General features: G+C 39.1%; 2 non-coding genes across 2 annotated transcripts; one reads left to right on the top strand and one right to left on the bottom strand.

Moving 5' to 3' along the window:
- Nucleotides 1-5385: 5385 nt before the first annotated feature.
- Nucleotides 5386-5458, top strand: TRNAF-GAA. Its single transcript has one exon. It is a non-coding gene; the product is annotated as a tRNA-Phe (tRNA).
- A 2547-nt stretch (nucleotides 5459-8005) lies between these two features.
- Nucleotides 8006-8077, bottom strand: TRNAA-AGC. The gene has a single exon. It is a non-coding gene; the product is annotated as a tRNA-Ala (tRNA).
- Between the last annotated feature and the right edge of the window lie 6766 nt (nucleotides 8078-14843).

Here is a 14843-nt window from a genome sequence, read left to right as displayed (position 1 = left end):
CCTAATCTAATGGATTGTCTTGAATACAAACCCAATTAAATCCTGTGATCCTCAACCTAAAGCGACTGATGAAAACGAGCACAATGAAAACGAGAAGGAAGGTGAGGAAAGAACCGGATTTCCAGCAGAATCTCTTGAACCCGAAACAAAGTGAGTCCATTAAGTGGAGGTTCAGCTTGGCTGCCTTTTTGTATTATTATTAAAGAGACGTAAAGACAGAAAGAAAAAGGAAAAAATAAGCCCAGCCCCCACCCCCACCCCGAGGTCATTCTATGTACTTGCTTTTCTCTCCCTATTACCCACTTGTTCTCTCCAGGCACTGTAGGCAAACAGTGGCGTGTTAGAGTCGACAACTCGCTGGAGACCAAGGCGGAGTGAGGCGGGGGGAGGTGATTAAGGGGCTAGGAGTTGAATTCCAAACTCCAGATCCATTGGATGAGAAATCTGGGGGTGGGACTGAGCGGTCTATGTTTTAATAAGAAAGTCAAGTGATTCTGATGCTAAAACCACCAATACCAGCAGTTCATGAACCGCAGACACAACTCAATCTCACCCGCGCCCCTGGAGGTGCTCCTCTTTTGCGAAGAAAAAGGAGCGAGGTGCTCTAGAAGTCTAGACAGTCTTGGGCAAAACGAGCCGGATCCTCTTCTAGGACAGTCCTCCTTAGGAAAAAAGGGGTTTTCCTCCCGCACACCTGCAGGAGGTCCAGACAGATGTGGAACTTGGACCCACCCTCCACCCTGCCGGTTGAAAGCCTAATCACCTTGAGGATGCTTTCCCTTGCCCTCTTCCCCTCTCCCCTCTTTCTCCTTCTCTTCCTGTACTTCAGCCCACCCTGTCAGCTGGCGCTTCTCTCTCCCACTCACCTCCCTCCCGTCTATTCCTGAATGAAGTTTTTACAATAGTTCAGTGCACTCCTACTCCAGTTTACACCCATTTAAATCTTTGTATTGAGATTTGCTCTCCTGTACCGCCAGCACAGCATTTCTCCAGCGTAGGCTGAGGGACGGTCGGGTTGGGATGAGCTACGCAGCTCGGGGAAATAGAAAGTAGATGAATGCTCCGATCCGGCACGGTGGAGAAAGAATCTGTCAGAATCTAAAACATTTTTGGAAGAAATCATCCAAAACTGTAAATCCGAATTGATCATCACACCGAATTTTGGATAAAGGCAGAAGGTCTTGACTGAGAATCAGAGTCTGCGGTTTGAGACCCTGTCCAGGGCATACAGAGGGTTTCATTAAAATTCTCTTCACTGGTCTTCCTCAACCGCTACAATTTCCTCATTCCGTAGAGGACTGATTCTGAAAGAGTAGCTGCCTCTGGAGGAGTGTTCCTGTTCCTCCCCTCTTCTTTATGTTCAGTCTCAGTGGGTGTAGTGCATTGAATAGTGTCCTCCCCAATTTTTTGTCTACCTGAAACGTCAGAATGTTACCTTATTTGGAATCAGAACCTTTACAAATATGATTGGTTAAAGATCTGGAGATGAGATCACCCTGAATTTAGAGCAGGCTATAATCCAATAACTGATGTCCTTATGAGAAAAGAGAAGGACACAGAGACACACAGAGAGAAGAATGCAAGTGAGGACAGAGGCAGAGATGGAAGTGATGCAGCTCCAAGCTAAGGAATGCTACAGACTGCCAGGAGCCATCAGAGCTAGGAATTGACAAGGAAGGATCCTTCCCTAGCGCCTTCAGAGGGAGCAAGTCCTGTCCATGCCTTGATTTCAGATTTGGAGCTTCTAGAAGTGTGAGAGAACACACTTCTGTTGTTTTAAGCCATGCAGTTTGTGGCAACTTGTGATGGCAGCCCTAGGATACTAATCAGGGGGTTTCCAGAATCTGAACTTCAGAGATTCAAAGAAAAATTGCAGACCTGTCTTCAGATCACAACTCCATGGGACCTACATTAAGAGTCTCTTGGGAAAAGAAATTGTCCCTTAAGACTAAAGATATGTAAATACACTTCATGGCTTTGGAGAGAATGTACCCCTCCCTGATATACCTGCAGACAGTCACGTAGGAGACTACCTTGTATGCTATAAAGACCTGTAGAAATAAGTAGAAAAAAACTTTCTTTTTGCATGGATACTGAGGATGGAGTGTGTTCTGCCTTCTTTCATAATTGGTGCCCAATGTGGGGCTCACCAATCCTGACCACGATGTTTGGAAGCTGCGCATTATTTTTAAAAGGTTATCTGTCACAAAACAGCCCAGTGGAACCCTGAAGCCCACCAGCCTGCTTCTCAGAGGACCAATGATGTTGTAACAACTGTGCAAAGAGGATGCCTCCCGAAGCTGACTCCAGTGCGGATGAACCAGCCTAAGAAGATGTGGCCTAAGAAGACATGGCACCTGTTCCCAAATCCCCCATAATATCCCTATAAATAAGCTTTATGTCACTACACCAAATTGTAATCATAATAAAAAGGGGGGAGATGTGGAGACAAGGAAGGCCCCCTGGCTTAACAAACTGTAGAGCAGGGCCTCCCCAAAGCTACAGATGTCTGAAGGCGGACACTGGAGCTAGGGAAAGGCCAAAAGCCTTGCACATCTGAAAGCAGACAGCAATTTAGATGAGGGAATAAGCTCTGAGCTCTTGCTGGGCTTCTTCCATGCTCCTGTCTCCTGTCTCCTGCCCCTGCTGTTTCCTGTCTAGCTCCCAAAGAAATTGTCCCTTGAGACTAAAGATATGTAAATACACCTCATGGCTTTGGAGAGAATGTACCCCTCCCTGATATACCTGCAGACAGTCACGTAGGAGACTACCTTGTATGCTATAAAGACCTGTAGAAATAAGTAGAAAAACATTTTCTTTGCATGGACACTGAGGACGGAGTTGTGCTCCCATTCTTTCACAATTCCTAATGAATCTGGAAACATCTCTTTTCTCCTAGCTCACCTAAATTACCAAGTTCAAGCTAAGATTTCCAGTTAATAATTTAATTTCTACTCAGTCAGCTCTCTTCAGAAATAAGGTCATGATTACAGACTCTTCTTCCAACCACACTTGTAATCTTCCTGATCACTATATCTATTCTCATTCCAGTCAAATGCCTTTTGTTGCTATGTACTAGAATTATAACTCAAACATGTATGAAACCCTTTTCATCCTCCAGAACTCCTACCACAAGTGATCCATTCTTCCCTAAAGGAAATCAACCATATATACAAGTTATGAATCAGAAATTCCACCAGATGACCTCTTATCTCCATCACCCATTTTCCAGCCAGAATGAACAAAGGCCCAATTCCCAAGATTAGAAATGGATACTGTTTGAAAGGGGAACTTGTAACAGTAAATTTTTAAATAAAATCTTAAAACAGTTAAAAAAAAAAAAAAAAAGAGTCTCTTGGGTGCTCTCACTATATTAATCTGAAACCATAAGTAAATTAGTGCTACAGACAAATAATACTGATTTTACTTTCCTATTTTACTAAATAACAGTAAAATATAAATGTAAAAAGTCAGCTTGATTAGAATTAATGTAGTAGTAAAATAACAAAAATAAATAATTAATTTTTCTCAAATTTGTATGTCACAGCTGACAAACCCACCTTACAATATTGCAATTACACATTCCACTCAACCAACCCCTGAAATTGTTTCTACCTTATTTAACAAGAGTTGTCCTAGCACTGTCAGATTGATATAAGAGTTTTTAATGCTCACAGATGGATTAAAAAACAATTATTAGACACCAGTCTGCAGAGCATAATTTGAAAAACACTAATGAAGAGATAGGATATACTGGAGGCAAGGAGATACCCAAAAATATCCTTTTTTTCTTCTCTTCTTTTCATTTAGATAAAAGCCTAATATACATAAAGTAGAATGCACAGAAATGCAGCTGTGGAGTTTTGAGGTCGCAGGTTGTAAGTGTATTTAATTTTCTTTGACATTTCTAAAGAGTTTTCCAATGTGGATGTACCAATCTTACCAGCAATGTATGAGAGTTGCAGTTGTTCCACATTGTCCTCAGTAACACTTGATATTGTCAGTCCTTTTAAGTTAAATGATTCTGGTAGAAGTTAGTATCTTTTCATTATATTTTTAATTTGCATTTCCCTGATACGTAATGATGTCAAGCACCTTTTACATTACATATTGAACATTTGGTGAAGTGCATGTTTACTCTTTGCTCTTTCTTATAGAATTTTCAGTCTTTTTCATGGCATTTTTAGTTCTTCCCATATTCCAGATAAGTTCTTCGTATACTTTGTCAGATATAAGTATTGATATATCTTGTCATTGTGACTCATCTTCCCTTCCTAAGGAAGTGCTTCAAAGACATCATAATTGGCAGGACAGAAAATGCATTGTTTCACATCTCATGATTTGAAACATTTTGTAAGGAGAGGGAAAACAAAAGGTGGAGAGGAAAAGGTTGATGATGCAAGAAAAGTTCCATCTGAGGACTTTTCCAAGTGTTTGTGGGAAAATACCCCCAGGTAATATGCTGGGGAGGAAACTTTGGAGCAGGCTAATGGGGTGGAATATTTTAGGAGCAGAAATGGTGTTATCTGGTCTATGATCCTTTTACATTTCTTCTAGGGTAGCATCTTAAAAGAAGGTTTAAAAAGTTTAAGAAATCGTGGGCTGTGAAACAGTGCATTTTCTGGCTGACCAATTATATTATCTTCCAAGTCGCCCTCAAAAATACGACTAATATTTCCAGAAATGGCTTCATGGCTTTTCTGACTTGAGAGAAGTGTGGCTCAGTGATAGTGCGTCTTTTACTTATGAGAGGATTCAAGACCATAAACATGCATTTGCTTTTCACAGTGCCCAACAATTCTCTGCTTTTCCCTTTTACAGGCTCATGCAGAGATAAACCCGTTATCCGGTGGATTGCCTTTAAATAAATTCCTTCCCTATTTTTACTTCCTGGGTCTCCACACCACCCAGTGTGGTCATATCAGCACAAGACAAGGAAAAGGAAGGAAATAGAGAAAGAAAATTCTGACTCGGTCAGGATGTCTTCAGTCAGAAGCAAGAAGCCCGACACCACATAAACGTCCCTAATAATCTTCTTTTCCCATTTGCAGTCCCATTGAAGAGCAAGACAGAAAGGGACGGACCGAAAGAAGAGAAAAAGCAGACTCGATAATGCGTTTTGAATTCCCTTAGTTCTGAGCAATGTTTGGGTCGTCCAACAGCCGGTGGCGACCAAGCAGTACAAATTTGTGCTTTGCTTATTCGCCCATTTTTCTCCCTCGTCCTCTGCCAACTCATCCATTGTCTCGAAAATCGGATCCTATTTTTAGACTTGGATGGCACGGAAGCCCATATGAAGATAAGATACAAAGGAGTGCAGGAACTCTGCTAATTAAAAGCCTTAAATAATACTTTGAAATATTGTCGAGGTAGTAACCCCAACCGGCCGAAATAGCTCAGTTGGGAGAGCGTTAGACTGAAGATCTAAAGGTCCCTGGTTCGATCCCGGGTTTCGGCAGTTTTTGCCTAATTACTCTCCCTTAACAGTTGCATCCCGAGTTCTACTGCTTTTCGTAAATCCAATCAAGTTGCGTACATATATATATATATTTTATCATTTTCTCCTTTGGTTGTATATTCTAGTCAGGTCTTCCATGAAATGTTATCTGACAGTGCATATTTCATTCAAAATTTCAAAACCTAGGAAATTATGGAAGAACTTCCAATATGCTGATGCGGTTGCACTTAACTCATTTCTGCTTTGATAATATCTGTGTGTGTGGTCTGGGAGAGGTGTTTTTAATCATAAGAAATGTGGTAAAGACCTGTAGTAAAAAACCAGTGTACTGTGTGTGTATATTTGTTGGTGCAGTTTATGCTAGGAAAATCAAAATTTTCAAATCAAAATTCTGAGTTTCTATCTGATTCCACTCCATTATTAAACTTCTGGAATAAAGAAAATTGTTGAACTTCAGTGAGCTTTTAAACAATTCCAAAAACATCCTGAGTTTTTTTGTTGACAAAACATTTCTACAGCCTTGTACTCCTATAGGGAATATCCACATTTTAAGTTATTTAGGTTTTGGGGTTCAGGAAAGGACGAAAATAAGCATTTCCATATGAATGATTTTCTCAAACATTTGCAAGGGCCTAAAATACTGATAAATGAAAATTAATGGACAATAAAGTCCATTTAAAGCACCAGCTGCATTAGTGCCTAACAACAGAATCGGTCTGTCCTTTGAACCTTTGAAGCCAGGCATTGGCATCTCCTCTCTAGCTATGAAAGTCCTACCTAAATGGCATCTTCTTCCAATAGAAGGCTGTTTCATGAACATTGAAAAATCTGTTGTTTAGTGTAGCCAGTTTCATCAATTATCTTAGCTAGATCTTCTGGATAACTTGCTGCAGCTTCTACATCAGCACTTGCTGCTTCACCCTGAACTTTCATGTTATGGAGATGGCTTCTTTCCTTAAACCTCATGAATCAATGTCTGCTAGTTTCTAACCTTTCTTCTGCAGCTTCTTCACCTCTCTCAACCTTTATAGAATTGAAGAGAATTAGGGCCTTGCTCTGGCTTTGGCTTAAGGGAATGTTGTGGCTGGTGTGATCTTTTATCCAGATCACTAAAATTTTCTCCATACAGCAATAAAACTGTTTTGCTTTCTTATCATTCATGTGTTCACCGGAGTAGCACTTTTAATTTCCTTCAAGAATTTTTCCTTTGCTTTCACAATTGGCTAACTGTTCAGCACAAAAGGCCTAGTTTTCCATCTATCACAGCTTTCAACATGCCTTCTTCACTTAACTCAATCATTTCTAGCTTTTGATTTAAAGTGAAAGATGTGTAACTCTTCCATTCACTTGAACACTTAGAGGATCTTGTAGGGTTATTAATTGGCCTAATTTCAGTATTGTTGTTTCTAAGGGAATAGGGAGACCCAAGGAGAAGGAGAGTCAGGGAACTGCTGGTTGGTGGAGTAGTCAGAGCCTGCACAACATTTATCAATTAAGTTCACCGTCTTATGTGGGCGCAGTTTGTGGCTCTACAAAAAAATTACAGTAAAAACATCAAAGATCACTGATGACAGATCATGATAGCTGATATAATAATAATGAAAAAGTTTGAAATATTTTGAGAATTACCAAAATGTGACACAGAGACAAAAAGTGAGCACACGCTGTTGGAAAAATGGTGCCGATAGACTTACTCAACACAGGATTGCCAGAAACCTTCAATTTGTAAAAAAAACCACAATATCTGTGAAGCACAGTAAAGCAAAGCACAATAAAATGAGGTATGCCTGTACAGGCATAGAGGCAACATAGGATAATCCCTTGCAAGTCAAATGGGTGACCTCAAAATTGGTTTTGCAGATGGCCTGTCCGTGTCTGGTGGAGAGTGAGACAGCCTTTGGAAGGTACATACACAGAAAGAGTTGAGTAGGTTAAGGACTGAAAAGTGTCCTTTCCAATTTGGAGATCAGGAACTCATTTAATGATGGTTGTGAAAAGCCAAAAAGAAAAAAAAAAATGAACTTCGATTCTCAGTTAAGAGTAAAGACAGAACAAAACTAGAAATGAATTGGTGAACTTTGAGATCTTCAGCCAAATACTTTTCTCAATGAAGTAATTTATGTCTGCCGCGCCTTAACATACACTGAAGAAAATAAATTTCTCAATTTTCCAGTTGGAAAAGCTCAATGTTTCTCCTTGGCAGACTCCAGTCTTATCGTGGCCAACCATAGCTCAGAAAACAAAAGAAACTAAACGAAAGTTTGGGGGCCTGTGTTTTCTCATTTGCTAGAACTTCCCACCCGTATCTTTCCATTCTTGTTTTGCTAAAGACACTACAAAATAGAACCAAAGGTGAACGAGCTCGTCAATTTGGTGATGTGCTTCTTGATTCGGATTCAGAGCTGCTGAGAGAGCCAGGTCTTCAACTTCTCTCTCCATGTTGCCTTCCTTTTGCTGATCCAGGAACCCTAGACAAGGCCCGTGAAGCAGAAATGCTGCAGCACTAATAAAAAGAAAAAATGGAAAAGGAAGGAAAGACACTCCTAATGGAGATGCCGGGGATTGAACCCGGGGCCTCGTGCATGCTAAGCACGCGCTCTACCACTGAGCTACATCCCCTACATAAAAAGCCATTTCGAGGGAAAATAATCAAGACTGATCACAGTCCTGCGCTGAGCCGCAAGAATTAATAGCATCAAGATAAATCGAACTACCTGATTTCGCTGTTTCTGAAATCTTCAATCTGGGTTCTGTGTGGCGATTTGCTCTAAAAACGGTAAACCGCATTCTGGTCCAAAAGTCTCTCTTGGCCGTCCTGGGATCTTTCGCCTCCGGAGAGCCTACGTAATTTTCCTGTGGGGATGAAACTTGTTTCCCGCGTCTTCCCTTCGCTCTCTCATTTTGTCTCTCTTTCCTGCTGTTTTTAAAGGGTTGCTAGAAAGCCACAAAGTGTAATGCAAGGTATACGAAAGTAGAGGCCGTATTAGGTTTAGGCAGGGAGAGGACAACAGAGGAGAAAGATAATGGCTCGCAACCACCTCTCTCTCGGACCCCAGCGCCCGGACTACGGCTCGATTGCTGAGACCCACCGAGAAGCAGACACTGCAGAGGAGAGGGGAAGACGCGCAAGCTGTGATAGCGCCCCTTTCGGGCAGAATACTTTCCCCAGGGAGGAGAACGCCTGGAAAGCGCTTTTCTGAGGGACTCCAACTGAGAAACGGAAGAGTTCACCAACCAGATACTTCTCTGGGCTCTAGGGCTCTCCCTCCCAGCCCAACAAAAAGATACCGAGGACAAAAGAGAGGAGAGGAAAGGAAGGAAGGAGGGGAGGGAGGAAGGGAGGAGGAGAAGAAGGGAAGAAGGGAGAACGAAGTGGAAAGGAGGAAAGGAAAGGAAATTTTAAAGGAAAGAGAAAAAAAATCCTGGATAGAAACTTAAAAAGAAATTTCCAAAATCGATATGAGGAAAACTAGAATGCACCCCTGTAAGTAAAAACATTCACTTGGGTATGGTAAATGTATATAATATTCTTGTAAGGAAAGACTCAACTTCATATACATATCAGTTCTCCCTTAGGATAATTTATGAATTTAATGCAATAGAAATAAAAATGCTTTTTTTCTATAGCTGAGAACTTTTAAATAGTTTGTTTAGAAGAACAAGCAGTCAATAATAGCCGAAAAACAAACAAAAAACCTGAAAAACAAAACAAAACAAAACAAAAAAAACAAGAGCAAAGTGAGGGGGGAGTTAACGCAGAACATTGAAAACAAGCTACAAAGCCTCTATAATTAAAACAGTTTGTTACTGGCACCGAAAAAGGAAAATCCCGTAATAAACCCAGTTGCAAATGAAAATTAGTTTACAATAAAGGCAGTATCTCATTAAATGGAGAAAAGATGGACTTTTAAATTCATATTGGTATAATTGGATAGCCAAATGGAAAAAGAAAAAAATTGATCCATTCCTGTATTAAAATCTTAAAATATTAAGTGCATTAAAAATTTAATGTTAAAAAAATGAAACCACAAGAACAAGAAGAAAACATGGTTGAATTCCTCTATAACCTGAGAGTAGGGGAAAATTACATAAATATGACTTCATGTCTTGAAGTCATATTTATAATTTATAAATATATTTTATCATATAATTTATATTGTTTTATAATATAAACTATAAAAATCAAATGAATTTAACTAGGTTTCAAGTTGGTAGCAAAACTACATGGAGAAAAATCATTCCAAGTGACTTTAAAGTACTGTGCTTGAGAAATTGTTGGGGAAAACTCCCCAAACCTTCTACACAATATAAATACACAAAGCATAAATGCCCAGAAAACTCCAAATAGAATAAATCCAAATAAACCTACTCCAAGACATATTCTGATCAGACTCTCAAATACTGAAGAGAAGGAGCAAGTTCTGAAAGCAGCAAGAGAAAAGCAATTCACCACATGCAAAGGACACAACATAAGACTAAGTTGTGACTACTCAGCGGCCACCATGTAAGCAAGAAGGCAGTGGCATGACATACTTAAAACTCAGAGAGAAAAATTTCCAACCAAGAATACTTTATCCAGCAAAACTCTCTTTCAAATTTGAGGGAGAGCTTAAATTTTTCACAGACAAATGCTGAGACAGTTTGCCAATAAAAGACCTGCCCAACTTCAGATACTAAAGGGAGCCCTACCGACAGAGAAACAAAGAAAGGAGAAAGAGATATAGAGAATTTTAACAGACGTATATAGTACCTTACATCCCAAATCACCCGGACACTCATTTTTCTCTAGTGATCACGGATCTTTCTCCAGAATGGATCATATGCTGGGACATAAAACAAGCCTCAATAAATTAAAAACAAAACAAAACAAAACAATTGAACATATTCAAAGCACAATCTCTGACCACAATGGAATACAAATAGAAGTCAATAATTTTTGAATTGTAACTCCACTATTTACTTCCTACATGATATAAAATACACAAACTCTAATGACAAATCAGTGGTTTTGAACTCAGTGTAAAATATGTAATTTTTGACAAGAACTATATAAAAGTGGGGGAATGGAGGAGTATAGGTGCATAGTTTATGTGTCCTATTGGAGTTGAGTTAGTATCAAAGAAAAACAAGATTGTTATAGATTTAAGAGTTTAATTTTAAGCCCCACAGTAAACACAAAGAAATTATCAGAGAATATGACCATAGAGATGAAAAGTAGAGTATGGGTCAAGAGAAATGGGGGAAGGTGCAATGGGGAGTTGAGAAGTGAGTGTAGGGTTGCTGTTTGAGGTGAAGGGAAACTGCTAGTAATGGATGGTGGGAAGGTGATAGCATTGCAACATTCTGGGTGTGATTGTTCCCACTGATGGAATGCTGAGGAGGGGGTGGAGTGGGAGGATTTAGGCTGTATATATGTGTCCACAATTGAGAAAAAAAAAAAAAAAGTCTACATAGATGACGGTTGAATGCCAAGGATGACCCTGGATAGAATCTGGGAATGGGGGACAGGAGGCTCAAAGGGACACAGTTGAGACCTAAGAAAAAGGAGATATAGAGTGTAAGCTTTGTATCATTGTTGAATCTCTTGTACTTCTTGGCTGCGTTTGATGGGATTGCATAAAAGAATGTTCCTGTTCATGGGAATTGTATGTGTGAATTATAGTGTTTGGGAATGTGTGCAGCTAGCTCTCATGTGTTCAGAAGACAGAGCAATAGATGATGGAGGATAGATAGGGAGAGAGGGAGGGATGGAGGGAGGGAGAGAAAGAGATAGCGGTGTGACAACATGTTGGGGTTGGTGGACCGGGGTGTTGGGGGGGGGGTGTTGGGGAATGCTGGGAGTTCTGGGTATGGGGTTTGTGTTGTTTTTGCAACTGTTCCTGTAACTTTGAATTTATTTCAAAATAAAATGTAAAAAAAAAAAAAAGTACTGTGCTTGAGCACAGTAATTTGCCTTTCTCATAGGACTATATGCCTCAAATGAAAACTACCTTATGGACAAAAAGAACTGCCAAAAAATCTTAAACTGTTTTGAGTAATCATAATATTGGTGGTGATGTTGTTATTTTTATTATGACAGCTTTGTGTTATAATGTGATAAATCAAATAAATAATTATGTTGCTGACATTAAGAGCCAAATTTTTTTATGTGGTTGAAAAGAAGTAAAGATGTAAGTTGAATTTGGTTCATTAAAAACTCTGAGGCATGATAATGTGAGGAGCTCTGAGGACACACTTCCCAGATGTGGCAGAAGAGAGGGAGATTATATACACACACACACACACACATATATATATATATATATATATATACACACACACACACAATAAAAATAATATATAATGTTTGAAGTCTCTGGAAATGGTCCTAAGATAATACAGCAAGTTAAGAAATATTTATTCAAGAAAAATCTACCAGACCTCAGTAAAAACAGTGAGAGTCCGTGGTGTTTGAGCCACAAGCCAGTCTCTCACTCCCTCCTCCAAGCCCAGCTTGATGGGAACTCTACTCCAGAAGGGTATAGCCAAGAACACAGGGCTCTCTTCCCCCTCCAACTCCTGGTCTGGGGTCTAAGTATTTTTCCAGAAGGAGCAGGATGTTCAAATTTCTCATCCTTTTCCCAACTACCTGTTGCAGAGGCTAAGTTCTAGGTGAGTGCCCCTGAGAGGATCTTTGAAAAAAATAATTGCCTAAAACTTCCCAAATTTGATGAAAAACATACATTAATCTACACATCCAAGAATGTTAAGAAACTCCAAGTAGGATAAATACAAAAGATATCCATTAAGCTATACAAAGATATGCAAATCAATACAAAGATATCCATTAATCTATATATTAATCTGCACTTCCAAGAACTTCAGGAAACTCCAAGTAGGATAAATACAAGGATATCCACAAACACACACATCATGGAAAAAATGTTAAGGAGCAAATCTTGAAAGCATCAAGGGAAAAAATGACTTGCAAAATGTTAATAATAGGGAAAACTGCAGGGTAGGGGAATATGTGAACTCTGTATTTTCTGCATGATTTCTCTGCAAACCTGTAACTCTATAAAAAATAAATTTTAAAATAAATTTTTGAAAGTTTAAAGTTTTCCTAGCTCTGTACAATAAAAATGCCTAGAAATAATGACCAGCTGAATAGCAAAGTGAACCCTTAGTGCCCAGATACTGGTCTTTACAACTTCTACTAAAAAGAACTGTGTTTCTTTGAGAAATAGCTGATTCTATGTATTTTGCAATAATAAATGTACAAAATGGCCTGGTGCATCCCATCATCCAGGAAAGTAAGGTATTTATGAAATACTACTTGATTCAAAAGAATTCAGGAGGCAAACTGAACAAGCTTTCTCTAGTCAAAGATGAAACAGTTTGGGAAAAAAAAGAAGAAGGAAAAAGATTTTCTTACTGGTATCCTCTATATCTAACCCTCTCTTCTGTCAGTACCATTATTTTGTATCTCCATGCTTTAACTTGAACACTTTCTTCTGAACTCTTTTCCAGTTCACCAATACTCTTTACAGCTGTGTCTAATTTGTTGTTAATTTGTCCTCTGATTTCTTAATTTTGGTTACCGTATCTTTCAATTACAAAATAACTTTTTTATTTTTTATTTCAAATATGTTTTGTCAGTTTTTACAGTTTTCAATTCTCTCCTAAAAATTTTAAGCTTAGCTTTTCTTTCTTTGGACTTAGTAAGTAGTGTGTTACATCTGTGACTGATAATTTCAACATCTAGAATCTTGGCAGTTCTATTTTTTGTTGTCTGTTGTTTCTGTTGGTTCTCACTCATGGATCTAGTCTCTTCATGTGCAAACACATGATTGATTATATGCTGGATTTTGTTTTTGAAAAAAGAAACACACATACACAATTATTTCTAGAAATAATTTGAAACCTAGATTAATGTTTTATTCCTCCAGAGATGATTTTCCTTTGCATCTGCGAGGCACTTAAGTGTGCAGCAAGTCCAAATCACCATAGCCCAACATCAAGATTTGTGATTTTATGGGTTTCCCAAATGATGTTGGCCATGCTTCAGCTTATCTGTGAACTGATTTACTTAGAGGTCCTCCTTACTCCTAGAGTGCATCCCAAAAGAGGGGTGTTAGTGTCTCCATTATTGGCAGCCCTGAATTCCCATTTTTGTCCCTTTATTTAGTCCTATGAGGTTGCCAAAAGTCTAGCTCGGCCTGTGTTTCTAGATTAACAAATGTCACCAGGGCAAAATTGGTCCCAAGTGCTAGACTCACCTCTCTGGGTTTGTTTCTATTATCAGATCCTAGTAGGTCATACTCATTAGTTTACTATCTTTTTGATGCTTTAAAAATAATTATTTTTACTTATCATCTGACTTTTTTCATATCTTCACCAGGAGAGCTAATCTAAATTATGTAGTCTGCCATTACCAGAGGCAGAGTTCTCCTTCATCACTTCCCAAAATTGAAAAGTAGAGCCAGTACCCTTGAATATCAGCTGAACCCACTGTGCTGCAGTCTACAGAATATTCTCATATTCTTAAGGCGTGAGTGACCTTATCCATATCCCTATAGAAAATGCCAGGTTCATTTCTAACTGTGTTTGATTCCAAAGTATTAAACACAATGGTAAATGGCATCTCAAGGTTTAAAGGACATACAAGCTGTTTTGTATGACCATGTGGTATGTGAATATATCTCAATAAAATGAAGATTAAAAAAAAATAATAATAAAGGACATACAAGCCAAAACCTATGTTAATAAAAAGATTAAAAGATATATTCCAGTAACTTCTATCTGAACACCATTGTGCAGGTTTGGATGTGTTATGTCCCCCCAAAAAAGCCATGATCTTTGTGCCAGTTTGAATGTATTCTGCCCCCCAAAACACCATTATCTTTGATGTAATCTTGTGTGGGCAGATGTATCAGTGTTGATTAGATTGCAATTCTTTAAGTGTTTCTGTGGAGATGTGCCCCACCCAACTGTGGGTGATGACTCTAATTGGATAATTTCCATGGAGGTGTTGCCCCACCCATTCAGGGTGGGTCTAAATTAAGTCACTGGAGCCATATAAATGAGCTGACAAACAGAAGAAACTCAGTGCAGCTGTGAGTGACATTTTGAAGAGCAACTGCGAGTGACATTTTGAAGAGGAGCTACAGCCAAGAGGGACACTTTGAAGAATGCACAGAAGCTAAGAGAGTACTGCAGATGAGAGACTGTTTGAAGATGGCCATTGAAAGCAGACTCTTACTCCAGAGAAGCTAAGAAAGAACAAAATACCCCAAGAGCAACTAAGAGTGACATTTTTGAGGCACTGCAGCTTAGAGAGGAATGTTCTGGGAGAAAGCCATTTTGAAATCAGAACTTTGGAGCAGCTACCAGCCAGGTGCCTACC

The sequence above is a fragment of the Choloepus didactylus genome, chromosome 7, assembly GCF_015220235.1.
Source record: "Choloepus didactylus isolate mChoDid1 chromosome 7, mChoDid1.pri, whole genome shotgun sequence".
Classification (NCBI taxonomy): Eukaryota; Metazoa; Chordata; class Mammalia; order Pilosa; family Megalonychidae; genus Choloepus; species Choloepus didactylus.
This window is presented reverse-complemented; position numbering and strand designations above follow the sequence as displayed.